The sequence below is a fragment of the Siphateles boraxobius genome, unplaced genomic scaffold (assembly GCF_051911475.1).
Source record: "Siphateles boraxobius isolate OS27281-9 unplaced genomic scaffold, OSU_SipBor_1 8, whole genome shotgun sequence".
NCBI lineage: Eukaryota > Metazoa > Chordata > Actinopteri > Cypriniformes > Leuciscidae > Siphateles > Siphateles boraxobius.
The window spans coordinates 13,021,081-13,042,441 of record NW_027509208.1 but is presented as its reverse complement, the minus strand read 5'-3'; the positions used below and the strand labels follow the sequence as shown (position 1 = coordinate 13,042,441).

Genomic DNA, 21,361 nt, shown 5'->3' with positions numbered 1-21,361 from the left:
AAACTGCAGTGATATGTACGTATTGGTACGTATTTTGTGTATTGCAAAAATGTTAACACCGGTACGTTTTTTCAACGAGCCTGTGTTGAACATTTCAATTATTGTCCATGACAGATGTGTGTGAGCATTAACTATTATATTTATTTATAAATGTTTTGATTTAATTTCAACGTCATTCAAAACAGTTTGTTATTTCTTGCACTGAGCACTTTTGTTGCACTTTTTGGCCTCTGTACAACAATAAACAGATTGTTAAAGGGATAGTTTATTTAAAAAAAAAGATTCTGTCATTGTTTACTCACCCTCATATCGCTCCAAACCTGTATGAGTTTCTTTCTTCTCTGGAACAAAACAGAAGATATTTTGATGTTAATGTTGATAGTGTTTTGGTTACCATTAACCATTTCATTACATAAAAAAAACCTACATCTTCTTTAATTTCATGTCTTTTATTTTTTTAACATCAATTAACATGAGGCTGATGATAGAATTTTCTGATCTGATTATAAAAGCTTAATAACAATAAGTGCACAAAGCATGTAACTGTTTCTGATTCCGCTGTAGATGACAGCAACGTCCTGATATGATATCAACTGAATAAAACAATTGCTCTCAGAGTGCTGTACGGGTCCTCATCCCAGCAGTGGAATTCATGACACACCAGCACCTCAAACAGCAGCCTCTTAATTAGAACAAATGCCTTCCCTCCAGGCTGTCTTGCCATAACAGTGGGACTGTAATTAAACTCAATTAGCTCATCTGCTTTAAACTGGGTTAAGTGATGTTTACTCAACATGGGCTAATTGTATGGCATATGGTAAGCTTGGTAGATGGAAGTCCAGAGGTGGGTTTGTTGTTGGATAGTTTGGAATAGGTCTGCAGTAAAGCTATTAGGGATTACCCAGGCTGATGATGGCAGGTCGGCCCTGAGGGGACTTGAGGTTTGAGAATTCTGAAACCACCCTGTGTAATCAGCAGGGGGCTTCAAGCTCTCTTATAAGAACTCACTACAAATGTCTCAACATTGTGTGTGTGTGTGTGTGTGTGTGTGTGTGTGTGTGTGTGTGTGTGTGTGTGTGTGTGTGTGTGTGTGTGTGTGTGTGTGTGTGTGTGTGTGTGTGCGCGTGTGTGTGTGTGTGCGTGTGTGTGTGTGTGTGTGTGTGTGTGTGTGTGTGTGTGTGTGTGTGTGTGTGTGTGTGTGTGTGTGTGTGTGTGTGAGTGTATTACACAGAGATCCTGGAGCAACATTTTTGTCCGATAAAAAAAATATACACAAATTCAAATTGCACATCTCCCTCTCATTCTCTCTCTCTCTCTCTCTCTCTCTCTCTCTCTCTCTCTCTCTCTCTCTCTCTCTCTCTCTCTCTCTCTCTCTCTCTCTCTCTCTCTCTCTCTCTCTCTCTATATATATATATATATATATATATATAAACAATAGTTTCTGCTATTACAAATTGCTATAAAAATGCAATCAAAATAAAGCTTTCTAATGGCATCAATAGTAAACAGACTGATGTTAAACAATGTATTTCAGTATCACAGTGGTTGGTTGGCAGGGTTGCTCTTTTCCATCTACCCAGGGAACAGTGACAGCTGTGGGGCCAACATTGGGCCCGAGCACCCCTGCAGCTGTCTTGTGTGCCTGGGGTGGAATGAATTAGTGATCCTTCTCTAACTGGACAGATCCGGACCAGCACAACACCTGCTCTTTCTGGCAAAGCACACGCAGGGCAACCTTGGTATGGGCTTATTGTGCAATAATTCCACAGGATAGGCTGCTTGTGGTGTCTTGTTGATTACGTGACGTTACATCTGATTACCTTTATCTGTGTGTCCTTTTTGCATCGTTTAAATAGAAAGCATTGATGATGGATTCTTCAGGCAGAGCTTATAAGGAGCAGAGAAGAAGAGGGAGAACAAGGGGATTCTGGGAGCGGAGAGAACAATAGGCTGAAATGCCCTCTGTGCTCCTGGTTTTGCAACGTTCAGTATTTTTTTGTTTCTGTAAGTCAGCAAATGAATCATATTATAAATTCTGATGACTGCAGAATAACTAACCAGTGTCTTTTTTCCTTCCATTTTTTCAGAGGCCCAAAGGAATTGACTTTGAAGAAAAGGTTCTTTGGATTCCTTTTCCATCTTTTTCCTTGACATAACTGAGCTTGATTCATCTCCACATCTCATTAAGAAGGGATAGCTTTCTGAGTTTTTTTTTTTTACCTCTTACCTCTTACCTACCTTTTACCTCATTAAGACCTCTTAATGTAGAGTCAGCAGAATAAACTGTAAAGCTTGTGGCCTTTATAAGGCTTCGGTTGGGGTCGACAAAGTACAAATTATAATCAATAAGATATTTCTGGATATTTCATCCAGCTCCAAAGGACAATTTTCCCTCATTGACCTTCTCGATTTTCTTGTGCAGCGAACTTTATTTCTTGCAATGAAAAGTTGTGAAAATTATAGGAAAGATTTTGAGTTCTAATTGTATCTGAAGTGTGTAGCAACCCGTCATTGGCATTTGGGTATGCGGTTGTACAATAAAAAGAACCTCTATCACAACCTTTCCTTGGAGGATGTGTGTTATTAGTCTCGTTGACAGACAAATATTCTGTATGGCTACCATCCGCAAGGGAGTAAGAGGCTTAGCAATGGCTTTTTTGGGACTCTACCCTTGCCAAGTTTGAGGAAGTGTGTGTTTAGAGCATTCATGAGGATTGCCCTCTGAAGCTTACAATTATTGACATGTGGATAGAGGGGTTACTATACTGCTGCTCTTCCAAAGGACAACTGAAAGAGTTTGGAGAGAGAGAGAGAGAGAGAGAGAGAGAGAGAGAGAGAGAGAGAGAGAGAGAGAGAGAGAGAGAGAGAGAGAGAGAGAGAGAGAGAGAGAGAGAGTATTGGGGAGAAGAAAATGCTGACAGGGTGATGCAGTAAGATGAGAACAGCGTGGTACAGTGTAAATGGAGTTGGCACCGTACAGAGAGAGGAAAGAGATTCACAGTATCTGACCAACTAGCTGGCACTTTTTGCCCATTCAGCTTTGCAGCAGAAGACATCTTAAATACATGCTCAAAAACGCAAATAAACATCCTAACTTCTAGAGTCCTAACTTATGAGTTGATAATTTATAGTTAATTTATCAAAATAGAATAAATATTATCAATTTGATAAAATTTGAAAATTACATATATAATTGCCTCACTTGAGAGTTGTCTAAATGTGTTTTAGAGACCAAATCTGATGAAATAAATAAATAGTGAGTGCATACAATATTTAGAATATAGACGGATAACGGATAAGCAAAGTAGGACAATGTCCCTTGGGAAATAATCATTGTTCAGTTATTCCCTAGACTCAACAAACAAACAAAGTACAGAAGAAATAGCTACAGAAACAGGATATGAAATCTGGGTTTAATTGTTTAAATAAACCTAATACGTATTTTCTTGGAAATGGGGTCTTTGAACATTTGAGCTTTACCAGATAAAGAGTTCCCAGACATGAACTATTAAAACATAGCAACATTTTAAAATAAAGTTCACTTCATTAGTTAAATCATTAATAAAGGTATTGTTAATTTAACAATAAAAATATACAATCTTTCTTTGGTAATTGATCTTAATTCATATAATAGAATACAAATAAGATAAATGTATCTTATATTACAATAAAATATTAAAAATAAAATAATAAATAATAAAATAATTAATTCAATTATATTTTATTTTAATATGAATTAAAATATTAAAATAACCAAGATTAATAAATTCGTTAAAAGTATTGTTTATTATTGTTATCATGATACCTAATACACTAACTAATGTTACAATGTATAATATATAACCATAAGTGCTACCAAATTCATATATAAACTTAAATGTGAGTGTATATAAAAATTAACATTACTAGTGCTAATAAGAATAATGCACAAATGCTGCTAAGGGACCCCACATGCTTCACATCAAACCGAGGGTTCACCTCATCCAAACCAGACAACAGATGACCTTTGACCTCAAATTATACTAATACTTCCTGTGTTCCTTATTGCACATCTCCTAGCGCAGATAGACGTGAGGGAATTCCAAAACACATACTCACAGAGGGGGCTAAACACATACGGATGAATATGCCATGGCGATGATCGAACATGTGGAGATGCTATGAAGGTAAGCAAAACTTAAAAGGAGATTATCTCGGAGAGGCCATCAGTGTATTGATTTGCCTAGAAGTTCTTTTTTCCTCTGTCAGAGCTTCAAGGCTATTTCCAGCTCAACACGGGCGGCTGTCCTTCCTGGTCTGATCCCCTAGGCAACCGATGTGGTCATTCCTTCCAGAAAATGGAGAGCAATGTGTAACCAAATACTAACAGGGGCCCCTGAAAAAACAGTATGTGTGTGTGTGTGTGTGTGTGTGTGTGTGTGTGTGTGTGTGTGTGTGTGTGTGTGTGTGTGTGTGTGTGTGTGTGTGTGTGTGTGTGTGTGTGTGTGTGTGTGTGTGTGTGTGTGTGTGTGTGGTGTACATTAAGGATGAAAAAGGAAAAGGTGATACAGATAATCATATGTTTGTCATTTCTCGGTAATCGTAAATAAATGATATTTACATGTTTAAATTATTTATCTAATATTCTACATTTAAAGATAAAACATTAATATATAATTTTAAAAAATATGTTTGTCATGGAATTATTTTCCATAAATTCCTCAAAACTATGCCAATTTAATTATGTGCATCATAATACCAACTCAACCATATTTACACCCACATTTGTGCACACATACATTTTAGCCATTGTCCTGTTTTTCCTTGTTTCCACTTATATTCTTCACATTTAATTCTTCTTCCCACTGACTATTTCATGCACAATCATTTCGCCCCCCTATCCATTCCCTCCATCTCGAGTGTCTTTCATATTCTTTTCCCCTCCCTACGTTTGCCCTCCCTTTTTATTTCCCAACTCTCCCTCTATATAATTTCCTTTCCACAGGCTTTGTTAGGCACCTTGAAACCTTAGCTGTTTCAAATAGCAATGTCTCTCAGCAGCAGCTCCTTGCTATAGCATTAGATGCAACTTGATCTGGGCCCTCAAGCAGAGCCTTGTTATTGGATAAATACAGGGCCTCCTGTCATGACCAGTCTGTTCTACAGGAGGCACTAGAGGAGAGAGGATTTGAGGAGAGAGAAAAGTGAAAAGTGTTTTTTATAGCTTTTTAGGATCTTTTTGCAGCAAGACATTTTGGTAGTTATTGATATACTTTATAGAAAGTGTAATCTAAAGTGTATTGCATTGTCTTTCAGTCTAAACTGTTAAAGGGAGAATGAGCAACTCTATAGGAAGCCGTCTAACTCAAACAAAGTAGGCTGGACCCACATTAGCAGACACACTCTCAAGCTCCATTAGGGACATAATGAAGATACAAATCAATCTAATCCTATTGTGGAGACATTCCCTCCCACTCATCCACATAATCCCACTGCAGTGAGGCTGAGTCCTGCTGGAATGCCATGCTGAGTGAATACAGATCTCTCGCTGAGATAATTAGCATTTCACAGCTCTGAGTACCACTTGCCAATATGATCCACAAATTACCATTTTCCAAATTATTTCACAAAATGCTTTTTAAAAAATTCCTTATGGCCTTATAACAGAGGGATTTAGGTTGTGATTGAATGAAAAGTGAGAATAAAGATGGGAGCCTGTTAGTGACTGATGGCAAGTGATGAACACGAGAGTGACTTTTGGGGGCCAGGTCTTCTCAGCAGGGCTGCTTCAGGTTCTGCCCCACATGTGTTCCGCATAAAGACTATCAAAGGCTGAGTTCCCCCCTGCGGCATAAGCCCGCCCTGCTGTAAAGAGCCATCAAACGAAAGTGTGACAGACTGAAGGGGCTGTAATGGGTATACGGGGGGCTGGAGAGAGTCCAGACACACAAACACAAATGCAGGTCTGCATGAAGACATAAACTCGAGTTTTCCCTCTATTGTACTTGTGTTTCAAGCAGGACCACAACCACAATCATTAAATGTGCTCGACTGATATGAAAATATCAGGACATTCTTTGCTGTGTATTTTAGCTGATATAAATATATCTTCATGATTAAGATATAGTATATATAATAGATATATAAATAAAACCTTGCTGCTGCAAGTATGATAAAGCTTTCGTATAACAGTTCAATAAACAAGAAGTTAATATTGGATGTGATAATATTGGACATTACGGTGTTGCCAGTTACTTTTTTGTTGCACAAACAAAAATAGTTTCAAACGATGCAACAAAATAACAAAATGTGAATCCTGAATGAAAAATTGAATAAGTGAATGATTCAGTGACCCAATTTTTAACACAGAGGTCTTGTCCAAAATTACACAGATCATGTGCACTCATGGGGCCCTATCATACACCCCCATCATATGAGACGCAAGTGTTTTTTGCTAGTTTTAGCCGCGCCCATGGCATACTGGTCTGAAAAGGAGGTGTTTTCATATGCATTTTTGGTGCGTTAGTATTTTGGGGCAACTGCAATAGACTGCGCCATTAACCAACAAAAAACTGGTCTAAAGTCAATGGTGCAGGATTTAAAGGGAATGGGGGATAATTGGTTTAACTCTAGGTATAACTCTGGTATAACTCTAATTGGTTTATTGCACGTTACGCCCAAAACACACCCATTACTCATTAAGAATAGGGACAACCCTTTTAGACCATGCGCTGAGCGCGCCAACCATTTTTCCTGTGCGCTTAAGACCATACCCTTAGATTGTTAAAATAGGGCCGATGGTCTTGCAAGACTGTACAGGGTATTTGACATTTTAAGTTTCAGAAGGGTGCTCACGACTGGCCTTTTTGTGGCCACTATGCGCCCTTGATGCACACTTCTGCAGAGCCCACACTGAGGTGAACTCTTCTACCTAACAGTCAAAGTGGCATTGCGTCAGCCACGCATCCACACACACACACACACACACACACACACACACACACACACACACACACACACACACACACACACACACACACACACACACACACACACAGGCTTTTGTACATATATTGCATGCAGAACCAGAAAAGTGTCTGAGAGCTAAGTTGTGCGATCCAGCACACAGTTTTAGCTCTACTGTGAGGGATGAGTGGCACACCTGCTGAGTAATCTGTCATTACAGCTGGGGGACAAATCTCAGCTGCCCACACCAATCAAACTCTCCTCTGCCCACCCCTTAACACCCCCAACATTCCTCACACAGCTCTGTTTTCAGGCCTCTCTGTGTACGTGTGTGTCACAACACAGAGTGTCCCGTCCTTTTGTTTGTGTTGCTGTTTAATTTAGATTGGGTACTTATGTGAGAGCTTACATTACATAAAATGAATGCATACATGGGAATATAAACCAAGACAAACACAATATTTTATAATGTTTTTGAAAGAAGTCTCTTATGCTAATTAAGGCTGCTTGATCAAAAACACAGTGAAAGCAGTAATATTATGAAATATTACTAGAATTTAAAATAACTATTTTATATTTTAATATATTATACAATGTAATTTATTTCTTTGATGACTCATTACTCCAATCTTCTGTTATTTGATCCTTCAGAAATCACTGTAATATACAGATTTTCTGCTCAAGAAACATTTCTTCTAATCAGTGTTGAAAACAGTTGTGCTGCTAATATATGTGGGAATATATAACTTTTATTTTCTTCCTAATCTTAAATTATATATATATATATATATGAACAAATTAAAAATTAGTTCCCTCAGTCTGGCTGTATATGGTTGAATTCACTTTTTGATGTGACATGGTTGACAGAGACATATAAGGGGAATGAAACCATTATCTGACTGGACTGCTTATGTTCAAGTTTGCTGTGCCTGAAGGCAATGACTTGACAACTGACAGAAGGAAATATTACTAGTCTTTACATCAAGACAAAGACAAAACTATCCTAGAACTACCTTGAAATTTGTAACTTATAAACTTGGTACTTTATGATACAAATTAAATAATTTTCTTTGCCTTTTGAGACACAAAAATGTTCTCAAGAAAGGGAGTCAAGTTTCTAATGTGTGATCAACCTTTAGGTATAAAAGGGATAGTTCACCCAAAAAATTCTGTTATTACTCAACCTAACATGACTGAGACTGAAAATATATTTTGAAGAATGTTGGTAACCAAACAGTTTCCATTCCCATTGATTTCCATTGTATTTTTTGGATTTTCTGACAGGGTTTTCTCCTGATTTTTATTTATTTATTATATCACTGAATGTGATATACAGTAATCATACACATAGAGCAGGTAATGACTGAAAGGAGCTCATTTGATTACCAGTGACTTCACTCCCATTAGTAGCCTCTGCATCAAGTTTCTACTCATTTAAATGAAGGTAAACTCTTAACTTTGTCGCATCACTGGACAAACCCACATCATGTCACCAGAAATCACCGGACCTCATCGGTTGCTTTTTCAATGAAAATTGCAATCAGTGCGAAGACCTCCCTTTTAAGAATCAGTAGTGTTGGGATAATGATGCTTTGGTGTGAAACTTGATCTAGGAGTTCCCAAATGTGTTGAGTGCAATATACTGGGAGCGAAAACACTGAAAGGGACTTTATTCTAGAGAGAAAAATGATGAAAGCATTCAGGATATCTGGCTGAACGGTTGTAAAAAGAAGAAAATCATATTCAGAACACGCAAAAAGGTCAAATGAAGTTGAATGATTTATGTTAAAACACTTACCAGCTAACAAAAATATGTTCTAAGAATGTTCCCATTAAGTTATAAAAACATGATTTCTGAATGTTCTCTGAACCAAAACACATTTTTTCTTGGTTATGCAAGAAGATGTGGATATCCATTTTATCATTCTTCAAACATTATGGGAATGTTAGATTTGAAAGTTCTCTGAACGTTCTGAAACGCCTCGGTTACGGTTATAACCTCAGTTCCCTGAAGAGGGGACGAAACGCTGCGTCAATTGACGCTAAGGGAACGCTTCGTGTGATGACGTCTTGAAGCACATGTAAAATCCAATGTCCAAAGTCCAATGGTGTGACAGAACACCAGAGGCAGGTGACGTCATGAAGCTGAAAACTATAAAGCCCTCCCAAAATAGAGCCGCGCTAGCTTTGTAAAAGTCTGCAGTAGTCACTGATAGGCACATAGGAGATATGGCAAGGTGACGCAGCGTCTTGTTCCCTCTTCAGGGAACCGAGGTTACAGTCGTAACCGAGACGTTCCCTTTTAAGGGAACTCGCGCTGCTTCGATTGATGTTAAGGGAACGTCTATACCAACACCACCATAGCGACAAGTGTCTGTCCAGTGTGAAATCGCGAGGAGCAGCACTAGAACGAGAGCACCTTGGACACTAGTGTAGAGATTTGGGACCCAACTGTTCAGATTTATGCCACAGGGCAGCTCTGTCAGTGGACATAGGCATCTAGCGCCCTGACTGGGCATGGCAGATTATTCTAGAAGGGAGGAGGACAAAAGGCCTGCAGAATGAAAGATCTGGCAACAATAATGGGGACCTTTGTAACATAAACTGGTCTAGGATGAAGGAACGCTTTAACCATGCCAGGTGCAAAGTCTAAGCACGAGGGTACAACCGACAGTGCTTGCAAATCTCCCATCCTTTTAAGAGAAGTGATAGCGAGAAGGAACATAGCTTTTAGGGTCAGGAACTTAGCCGGATAGACCTGCAGTGAACCGCTCCTGCAGGAACTCCAGCACTGTACCAGCCGGGCAATTAACTGGGTCCAACTGACAGTCACTACACCATGAAGTGACAACTCTCCACTTCAAGGCATAAAGTTTCCTCGTGGAGGGAGCTCTGGAATGTAGAATGGTCTCTACAACCTCAGTTGAGAGATCTGTCCCTATGAGCTGGGCCCCTTCAGATACCAAGCCCACAGGTTCCACAGTTCTGGACGGGGGTGAACAATCGAGCCCCCTGCTTGGGTAGGGCTGGGTAGCGAGTTCGATACTTTTTAGGTACCGACTGAATTGCCTCGATACTATCGAGTATCGAAAAATGACATGTTGTTCGGTTCCAGATTTCGATACCTAAGGAGTTAACTCGTCAACATCAGTGCTCAAACAAATACATATGAAATGCACATACACGCAAACTCTACACACACAAGACGCACGGAACTCATATGAGACTCATATGATACTCATATGAGACGCGCGCATGCTCGCACAAACTCTCCACGTCCACGCGCATACTTATATGAGACGCGAGCACACACACAAACTCGCACACACATTCATTTGAGACGCGAGCACACACACATAGTACCGTAAAGATGTGGAAAAGTCGATCAAAAGTGTGGGTAAATTTCTCTAGGCTCCATGCCAACAGCAATGCAGTATTTGGGGTAAAATAATTGCTGCAAAGACGACAAATATGATGAAGACCTTGACAGTGCACGGAGTAAACATAAAAGTTGCTCCGACTTCGACTGGTAAATTAAGAGATACCTTGTTGATCACTCTGACCGTGTTTATATTGCAATAAATAATAACCTAGTGAATGTACACTGCCGTTCAAAAATGTGTTGGTTAGTCAATTAGTAAATTTTATTTTCAGTAAGGAATAGGATGTATTACATATGTAATGTTACAAAATATTTCGTTTTTAAATAAATGCTGTTCTTTTGAATTTTTTATTCATCAAAGAATCATGAAAAAATTTATCATAGTTTCCAAAATATTAAGCAGAAAACTGTTCATATTTCTGAAGGGTCATGTGACACTGAAGTGATGATTTTGAAAATTCAGCTTTGAATTCAGTTCATTTCAATAAATTACATTTTGAAATATATTCAAATAAGATTTTAAATTGTAATACAATTTTACAATATTACAAGTTTTACTGTATTTTGTATTGAAAAAAAATCAGCTTTGGTGAGCATGAGCTCTTTATAAAACATTTTTTGTTCCTTTGTGCTTTTTTTGTTCCTTTTTGCACTGGCTAGGAGCATGAGTCAAACTGAAAAAATTAAACCAAAGTTTTTCTGAGGTAATGTGTTATGTAATCTTGTTCAAATGGATTTCATAAAATTGGTATCAAAAAAAAGTATCGTTAGGAACCGTTATCGAAACTGAGGTATAAAAATTGGGACCAGATCGAAAGATTTTGAACAATACCCAGCCCTATGCTTGGGACAGAAGGTCCCTCCTGACGGTTAACTCCAGTGGAGGACCGTCGAGGAGAGACACTAGATCGGGGAACCATACTCGGCCCGGCCACCGCGGGGCTGTAAGAAGTAGGCGAACCTGGTCCCTGCGAACTCTTTCCAGAACTCCTGGGAACAGAGTGATCGGGGGAAATGCATACAAATGTAGCCTCGAATACATTTGTACCATAGCATCCAGTCTGAGAGGAGCTGGATGAGTGAGGGAGAACCAAAGTGGACAGTGAGACGTCTCTCGAGACCCAAACAGATCCACTTGTGCCTGATCAAACACCCTCATTATCTGCTCCACCACCTCGGGGTGGAGCCTTCATTCCCCGGGCCTCAGCCCCTGTCTCGACAGGATGTCTGCTCCTATATTCTGGACCACAGGAGGATTTGGTGCGCCAGTTTGCAGGGTGGACGCGAGTGCAAACCCCCCTGGTGATTTATGAAAGTGCGGGGTGATAGTGCTAGGCCGAACGGAAGAACTCAATATTCATTGAGCATTGCCCCCGAAGGCGAACCTCAGGAACTTCCTGTGATATGGAAAGATGGATATGGAAGTCTGCGTTCTTGAGTTCTATTTTGACAAACCAGTCCTCGGATCTGATCTGTGCCACGATTTTTCTCAGTGTTAACATTTTGAACTTTAGTTGCATGACAGACTCGTTTAGCACTCGAAGATTCAAAATGGGACACGACCGCCCATCCTTCTTTGGATCTATGAAATACCGGCTGTAGAACACGATTTCCCTGTTGGAGGGAGGTACATATTCTATGGTTTCTTTCTCTAACAGGGTTTCCACTTCTTGTTCCATTACCAGAACCTGCTCGAAGCCCACCACGGTGGATAGGACCCCCATAAACCCTGGGCGGGTGAGACCTGAAATGTATTTGATACCCTTTTTCTATGGTCAATGGGAAACATTTGGCAGTAGCTTCCATGCTGCCAAAAATTCTACAAGTGGTACCAGATTCTCGAGACTGGCTTCTGTTTTTTGTTGTGCAATCGGGTGGTCCTTGAGATATGTGCTCGCAAGAGACCGCTGCGCCCTGAAGCACACGAGGTGGCAGGGTTGGCAGAATGGTCACCTGAGGGCACCGTATAATGAGGTGTTGACCGCTCAGCTTAGAGGGGGGGACTGTCCTCATTGGCCTGACCCCTCGGGCGTCAGGACCTATTGAATGAATGAATGAATGAATGAGGCATTTTATATAGCGCTTTCATATGTACTACTGTTCACCCAAAGCGCTACACAACCATGTCGGGGTCTCTCCTCAGCCACCACCAGTGTGCAGCATCCACTTGGATGATGCGACGGCAGCCACAGTACAATGGCGCCAGTGCGCTCACCACACACCAGCTCTTGCCCGCAGCCTTCTTAGAGATAATGACAGTCCTCAGATCCATCTTACCCTTCGAAGACTGCGGGTTAGAGCACCCTTCCTGTCCCGAGCCTTTCTCTGGGGGAGCACAGGAGGCAACACTCTGCTTCTGGGTGGCATGGTGTGAAGAGCTGGCTTCTGAAGTTTGGTGCTGCTCCCGCTCAGCAGCCCCAGAGGCATGAGAGCGACAGGGAGGAGCTTCTGGAAAGCGGCCGCCTGTTTGGCTGCGTCCTGGAACCACTCGACGACTGAATTTACAGAGTGACCAGAGAGGCCAGAAGGTGACAGGGGCGCATCCATAAGACCATTCTTGTCCTTTTCTTTTATATTATTCAGATTGAGCCACAGATGCCTCTTAGTGGCCACCAGGGCTGCCATAGAGCGGCAATGGATTTAGCTGTCTCCTTGGTGGCCCTGGGAGATAAATCTGTGGCTCAACGTAGTTCGCAAACTATGTCAGGGCCAATTCCCCCGCCCTCATCCATGTCTCCTAACAATTTAGCTTGGTAGACCTGCAGCAGTAACATTGTGTGAAGCCATGCTGCAGCCTGACTAGCTGCTGAATAAGTTTTACCCACTAGTGATGATGTGGTTCTGACTGGCTTAGTGGGTAATGTCAGGGCCTTTAGGGAAGATGCCGCTTCGGGGAAAGATAGCTCTCAAGCGTCTCTTCCACTTTTGGCATCTTCCCATAACCGTGCTCTTTATAGTTAGATATAGAGGAATAATTGGATGTTTGTGCACTATACACTCTATATGAAACTGGTTTTTCCCATGATCTTGACACCTCGGTGTGGAGATCAGGAAAAAACGATAGGCCCCGGCGTTGAGGTTGTGACCATGATGGTAGGAAGTGTTCCTTTAGTTTACTTTTGAACCTCCTGTTTATTTCAAACAATAAACTGTCTTTCAACCGCTCTTGTCACAACCTCAACCAGCTCTTCAAATGCATGAGACTGAGGTGGCGATTCCTCAGAATCTCTTGCATTGACACTGACAACGTCCAGTTCCTCAGAACTAGATAGTTGCAGTGTCTGTACCTCAATCGGGGCGGAAGGAACCACAGCGTGTGCTTCCAAACCCTGAGAGAAGGCACTGGATATACCAGGTAAAGGCAGAGATAAGGCTCGGCCCGTCTCTAACCCACGCTGATAGATCCATTTGCGAATCCCATATCTGTGATCGCCGCTGTGCCTTGGCAGAACGCCAGGCGGGATCGGAGTGTCCGCATTGGAAGCACATCACAGTGCTCAGAGCCAGCACCCTGGAGCGCTGACTGTGCATGCTCCTCACCCAGACAAACTACACAAAGATGGTGTGTGTCCCCACCCGTTAAATAAAGCAGGCAGTGGTGCACACACATCCTGAACTGCTGCTTGCTCAGCATGACTTTATATATATATCGAATACAAAGACAAAACAACACCAAATAGACAAGGACAGTTTCACAATGAGCGCTACTGTAGACACAGAAGCTAGCGCGACTCTGTTTTGGTTAGGCTTTATAGTTTTCTGGTTCATGACGTCACCCGACTCTGACGTTCCGCCACACCATTGGACTGATTTTAAATGTGCTTCAAGACATCATGCGGAGCGTTCCCTTACCAACAATTGACGCAGGGATCATCTTGAAAGGGAACTAGTAACAATGAAAAAAAAAATTTTAGACGAACGTTTGTGGCGAACAGGACGGCCGAGGGACGTGAGAGAACGGCACGAGGCAGGTGGTGCGATTGCTAATGAGCAACACCTGTGAAGCACATAGGTCTCGCGTCTCTCACGGAGGAGCGGAAGCATAAATGGGAAGCGACGACGTTGATGATCGAGAGAGGAACAGGCCTGTATTTTAGTTGTTTGGTTTTTGTATTTTATTTTAGCCAGCAGTCGTCCGCGAGGGGCTGCTGGCAGTTCCTTATGTTTATTTTCGGTAGCCAGCAGTCGACCGCGAGGGGCTGCTGGCAGTATTTTGGTTTGTTTGTTTTATTTTAAATAAAGTTTCTTTGATTGTTCGCCGGTTCCCGCCTCCTTCTTCCCTGAACATTGCTACAACGTTCAACTAAAATGTTTCAGAAAAACGTTTCATGAACAATGTATAAATTATGTTATTATGTTAATGTTTTGAGAATGTTATTAAAGACCAGATAACTTTGAGCAAACCTTGCCAGAACGTTCTGAGAACATTCCCTCTTAGTTGGGTAGGTTCCCCATACACATACGGTGAGCATTTAGCTCAGTAGACAAATAGTAGTAGTAGATAACAAGTTTTTAATATGTAAAATAAAACATCTCACAAAAACATGGTCTAACCACGTGCCTTCATATGGGTCCTAAACAGAGAGTTTAGCAACTTGAGACTCCCCCTGTTAGTGAAGCAAGGGCGTTAGCTAAACTAATAAATATTAAATTATTAATCATGACCTTTTCCAACCACTCAGATTCCCAAAGGTCCATAAGGAGGCTGTACAGAGGCTGAACTTCCTGCTTTGTTGTCATGTTGATGTTGCTTGGAGAGAGGGTGGGAGCGCACTAAACACTCATCACTCATGTCCTACTCTTCTTCCTCTGATGATGAGAGATGATTTCCCGACAACTGCTCCTTGGTAAAACAAATGAACAGAAAATCTTCTGGGTATCCCGCCAATTAACCCGAAAAGGGGAAAATGTTTTAGGAACCTTTTCCTGATTGCCAGTTAGTGCTGAGAAATCTGCGTCTCTCCGAGATGAAGTCATTTTCTTACGCTGTGCCAACAGCAACAAGAGCAAGATTGCTCACTGTTTTTTCCTACTCTCTTGCTGTCAGCATTTGAGGTTTAATTCAGGTTTGAGGAACTGTACTGCAAACTCTCACAATCCTCATGAGTTTTTTGTTTCTCCTTTAATACACCACATGGTGCCTACTGCCAAGATATGCGTAAGGAAAACATTCACTCACACAGCGAAAATCAGATCACAGCAAATCAGAATATATGAGTCAGGGCACTCAAATACATTTTGCACCACTTATTGATGTGAATAAAGTGCATATGACTATAAACATAATGCTTTCCACTTCAATGATATAGGCTTAAAACTTAAAGCATTGATTTGACAAGGATCAATCCTGGTGTTCATCAGTGACACATCTATGATCATTCTTTGAATTGATATGATTGACATTTTCACACGCACACACACACACACACACACACACACACACACACACACACACACACACACACACACACACACACACACACACACACACACACACACACAAATACACACACACACACACACACACACACACACACACACACACACACACACACACACACACACACACACACACACACACACACACACACACACACACACACACACACGTTTTCATGTTTTAGGGATTTTTACTAACCCTACCCCTAAACCTACCCATCACAGAAAACTTTCTGCATTTTTACATTTTAAAAAAGCATCACATAGGATGATTTCTAAGCTGTTTTCTTCAAGGGGACCTAAACTGCCCCCACAAGGACAAGGATTTCAGATATTAACATCTTTGTGGGGACATTTTGTCACCATACGGTTTACCAGGCTACACACACCTGTTCATAACATCTGTGCAAAAAAACTTTAACCTCAAACTTTTTTCTTTTAGACTCTTATCGAAAGACAAGTGTTGTCCCTGTATAATAAACATAGAGTCGAGTAATGGCAGCTGTCTAGGCTACATCTGTTCAAGTTCCATATTCACACAGTAATACGCTGGGTGATTAATGATGAGCCAATGTCAGTCCCCTGCAGCTGGATTATAAAAACCTGACAGAAAAAACATGCCTAAGTAAAGAAAAGAGTGAGTCTGTGTGTTTGTGTGTGTGTGTGTGTGTGTGTGTGTGTGTGTGTGAGAGAGAGAGAGAGAGAGAGAGAGAGAGAGAGAGAGAGAGAGAGAGAGAGGAGGGGGGGGGGGGGGGGCTAAAGTACTGGAGGCAGAGATAATGGACAATAGTAATGGCAAGAGAGAACTCACTCCCCAGTTCTCTAATGACCATTTCTTATCCTTCTGGAGAATAATATTGATCACAAACAAATGAGCAGGCCAGATTAAGGTTGGCATGAGGACATAACATGGCCTTTAAAACAAGAATTCTGTGAGTTTATTAACAGCCTTGTTGTGTAAGTCTGTTATCCGTTAAATGCTGCAGCAACATTTTTACAAAAACAATGCCATGCACCCTTTCTAGAGTCACAAGCAAAGCTTAAAGGTGCAGTGCCTAATTTCCACATCATTACACAAACAACACCAAACAGCATCTTCTGAAGAAAATGCAAGTGGTGCATGCCGACGCAAAAGTCTCTTTACCACAATGTCAGGGTGTTGTGGGCAGTGTTGGGGAAAGATACTTTTAAAAGTAATGCATTACAATATTGCGTTACTCCTTAAAAAAGGAAACTAATTATATTACAGTTACTTTTATGGAAAGTAATTGCGTTACGTTACTTTTGCGTTACTCTTCCTCGTCTAAGCTGGGCTTGCTTAGATGTTAGCTTGTTTTTTCTCCTCGTGTGTGGTGCCCCCCGGGGACAAACGAGCACGCAGCCTGTGGCGTGTAGCCAATCAGAAAGCGAGGTGACGAGGCGCAGAGGAAGCACCGGGAAACAAAATCAAAACAGCCGTCCATGCTCACATTGTCTCCATTTCTTTGACCATCGCCTTTTCTTTTGATAACGTATTTTCGGTTAAAAACAAACTACAAACTATCACCACTGCATCCTCTTCGTCCGCCATGATTGTTTACTCTGAAGTCATGTTTGATCTCGAGGGATTTTGTGAGATTTTCCGTCTGACCTGGGAATGCTCGGGAGTCAAATTGGTTCGTGTGTGATGTGTTGATTTTGCCGTGTGGCTGCGCACCACACACTGTACGACCAAAACTGTTAGACCCATGGTTTTTTATCGCTGTGTGTGGGGTCTCTCAGGTTTGGAAAATCGGCCGACAATTTTAAAATCGTCCCGTGTGAACCAGGCTTAAGCCTCAGGCTGAAGGAAATGAAAATTCAAGTCTGTACAGCAGAGGGCGCAGCTAAAACAAACCATGCAGCTGCTGTGCTGCTGAAGAAAGTTAAATGCTCTTACTTCACCAATATAAAAAAAATAAAACTGCGATGTTTGTCTAAAGTCATTTTTGCTTATTGGTATGGTTGAATTAGATCACTGAAGGTCAGCAGCAAAGACATTGGTTAATATAGTGAGATTAAATACATAAAATATAATTGTATAAATGAACATATTTAAGTATTGCAGGTTTGCATAGAATTCTGAGGTTACATTTTACTGTTTGTATTGTTTTTGAGTAACTTCTGTTATTTATTTTAAAAAGTAACTCAGATATTTTGTAGCCTATATAAGATCGGACAAAGACTGACTGAATAGAATGAAACTAAATACAAACACTGATGAACACTGATTAACAGAACACAGGTGACATTTAATATTTGCTACTATGTGGTTACTATATGTTGCTATATTGTCGCTAAGGTTTTCTCTGGTTGGTTACTAGGGTGTTGCTAGGTGGTTTTTAAATGCTTATAATCAATCAAGCAAAATTTGTACATCTAACTACTTAAAAAATAAATAGATGGATGAGTTACACATTAAAGTTTAATAATTAGATTTAAGAGTTTATTTCAATACCTAACCCTAGTATAATAATAATATAGGCCTATATAAACACCAATCAAAACATGGGGTCAGTAAGATTTTTTGATTAATGAATACTTTTATTTAGCCAAGATACATTTAATTTATAATGTTACAAAATATATCTATTTCAAATAAGTGATGTTCTTCTGAACTGTCTATTCATCAAAGCATCCTGAAAAAAGGATGATGTTCCCACAAATATATTAAGCACAATACAACTGTTTTTAACATTGATAATAATAAGAAATGTTTCTTGAGTATCAAATCAGCATATTCAACTGATTTATAGAATGAATAAATAGCATGTTAAAATATATTAAAATAAAAAAGTTGTTTTAAATTCTAATATTTCTCAATATTAATGTTTTTATTGTGTTGTTTAAATAAATGCAACCATGGTAAGCAGAAGAGACTTCTTTCCAAAAATCTGAAAGTATCTTACCGATCCTAAACATTTGAACAGAAGCTTCCACAATCAATCAGCTGCTGATTTGCTGTTAACGATGGCAGAGTTCTCAGATATACATAGTTTAGTCGCTTCAACCCATGAACTATACCTGCGGCAACAGTGTAGTAGTCCAATTCGGCGGGAAAAACACGCACTTGGCAACACTAGTACCAAACCAAAGGTGCTCTGAGGAACAAATTAAGTAGAACTCCCCTTTAGTCAATATTATCACCAGGCTCTGTCAAAGAGCGGGCCTGCTTTGCTTATGTAAACATGTAACATACTGGTGAAGAGTAATCATCCTCAAGGGGAGCATGCAGGCACTCATCCATAATTCCTTTTAATGTGGGTTTGAGTCATGTAGATGGGTTTGTCATCCCTTCAAATAACAATCTGAAATACAAGTCTGATATTGTTATTTAAAACTATTTGGACTGATGTGCTTGTTAATTTAGATTAAAACCTTCTTATACATCATGACAACAGAAGACCTAATTTGCCTTTCATTAGTTCTTTTCAGTGTCAAAATGTTGCAAAATGAGAGGTATGGATTATTCTTTATTTGAGTTCCTCTCCTCAGGGGAGAAGACGGAGGCCAAGAAAAACACATTTTCTCAAGCATTTCTTTAGCAATAATGCCTGATAATGAGGTTCGATGGAGAGAAATACCTGTGAAATGTGGATAGATGTCAGAGGGTGGGACACATAAACAATACAGCGAAAGGAGCCAATGCCAGGAGCTAAAGCCCTGACGGAGCAGACTTCACACCTGCAAGCTCTCCACAGCAGCCCCTATGCAAACAATGCAAACTCAGGGAGAAAGAGATAGTCAACTGCTGATAAGATAAGACATGACATTTCCCACATTGATGGGGCTAGAAGGAAAACTACTGTCTGAGCTGATGCTTTAATTAATTTTCAGAGGTCTTTCCTGATCAATATATTGAAGGTGAAAGTTCACTTTTATCTTGATTATTCACTTTTTTTGTTTCTTCTCACCTCATTCCCTTCATCTTTAATATTCTGTCTTTTAAAGCCTGTATGTCAGCAAAGCATTATATTCTCAGACACAGAGGTCCACTCCACATGCTTAAGCTCCTTCACTGAGCAACACTATTTAGAAGTAATTACAAAAAACAACAAAACCTCAGATTAGCTGTTATCCATTGTGAAGGTGTGAAGGTATATGTACACAGACTGTGTGTGCATGTGAGTGGCAGGAGCAGTATTTGACACATTTCCAATAATCATCACAAAACTTAGGGCCGAATAAATCTTTTTTTCCAGTTTTTATTTGATTCATCTATATTATTATTTATTATTGACCAATTCATTTAGGATATTCATTTTTTATGCACAAAACATTTCAGGAAAAACATTTATTTAATTAGGCCTACTATTGTGTGTGTGTGTGTGTGTGTGTGTGTGTGTGTGTGTGTGTGTGTGTGTGTGTGTGTGTGTGTGTGTGTGTGTGTGTGTGTGTGTGTGTGTGTGTGTGTGTGTGTGTGTGTGTGTGTGTGTGTGTGTGTGTGTGTGTGTGTGTGTGTGTGTCGTGACCCTCCTCCGTTGTTGACAGTACACAAGGTTAAAGACACACCCTGGTCAGAGAAGCCTGGGAATGGAAGATTTGTTGGCAATACAAAATACTGCTCAGTCATCACAGATGACAAATTCACTACAATACAAGTGTCATACTTGTCATTTTAATATTTTAGCTTTGTTTGTTGCCATAAGTAACGGGGGGAGGGGGGGATCACTGATTTTGACAATGAATGTCAGTGTATGTCATTACAGTGTCCAAAAGCATAATCTTAACAACTAATCTGCGGCTGTTCATACTCATTGGTGGAATCCGATATGGCTGAACAATAGGACTGATTAGAGTGATTTTCCCTTTCCACTAACTCACAACAATGGTTTTTGTTTGACCGCTAACGTCACACCTTTCTATTTGCAGATAAGACAGTTGAAAATGCATTTAATTATATTTATTAAGGGCCAAGTAGTGATGACAGAAAGCAGGACTCTTGCCAAAAAGTAGCAAGACTCTTAACTTGATATACTACATAGTGCAAGATTAGCTGTTGATGATAAACTGCAACAGCCTAAAAGGTAATATGACTGAAACAAAAAGCACATTCTTCAAGGAAATGGTTTGTCCCACTGTCAATCATTCTTAGAAGGTTAAAATAATTTTTTCCCCCTCCAGCAAAGTGACAACTAAATTAAACACATGTATGCCTGCCACACAGGCCCAGAGATCAGAGCATTAAGATGACAGTTTGCCTGCAGCTTTCAACAATACACTTTTTTCTTTAGAACTCTATTAAAGGGGTGGGAAATGTAACACCTACATTAATCGCCTACACAATATATTTGATACAGAGCAATCAGTCTTCAAAAATAGTTGTCATCATTACCTTGACTACAAGACAAAGGTAAAGAAATTGTTTGTAGAGGGGTGTCTCATCTTAAATGAGTGTGTTTACCCTTGTGATATTCTGAGTTTCTGTTTATTTCACTGTCAAATACCTATTGAACAGGTCCTAAGCATACAGATACGCACACACTAATGCAAACATCCTAATGTACATACCATGCACAGTCTTAAAGGGATAGTTCACCCAAAAAATAAAATCCTGTCATATAGGCCTATATATGC

General features: G+C 40.2%; 2 long non-coding RNA genes across 2 annotated transcripts in view; one reads left to right on the top strand and one right to left on the bottom strand.

Annotated features, from left to right (window-relative positions):
- LOC143729550 (uncharacterized) overlaps window positions 1-21,361 on the bottom strand; it is a 30,328-nt gene that overhangs the window by 2,704 nt on the left and 6,263 nt on the right. Inside the window, exon 3 of the long non-coding RNA XR_013200019.1 lies at window positions 303-341. This is a non-coding gene — a long non-coding RNA (uncharacterized LOC143729550). The remainder of the gene's footprint in view (window positions 1-302; window positions 342-21,361) is intronic.
- On the top strand, window positions 1,497-2,212 carry LOC143729045 (uncharacterized). Its single transcript, XR_013199936.1, has 3 exons — window positions 1,497-1,739; window positions 1,857-2,004; window positions 2,088-2,212. It is a non-coding gene; the product is annotated as an uncharacterized LOC143729045 (long non-coding RNA).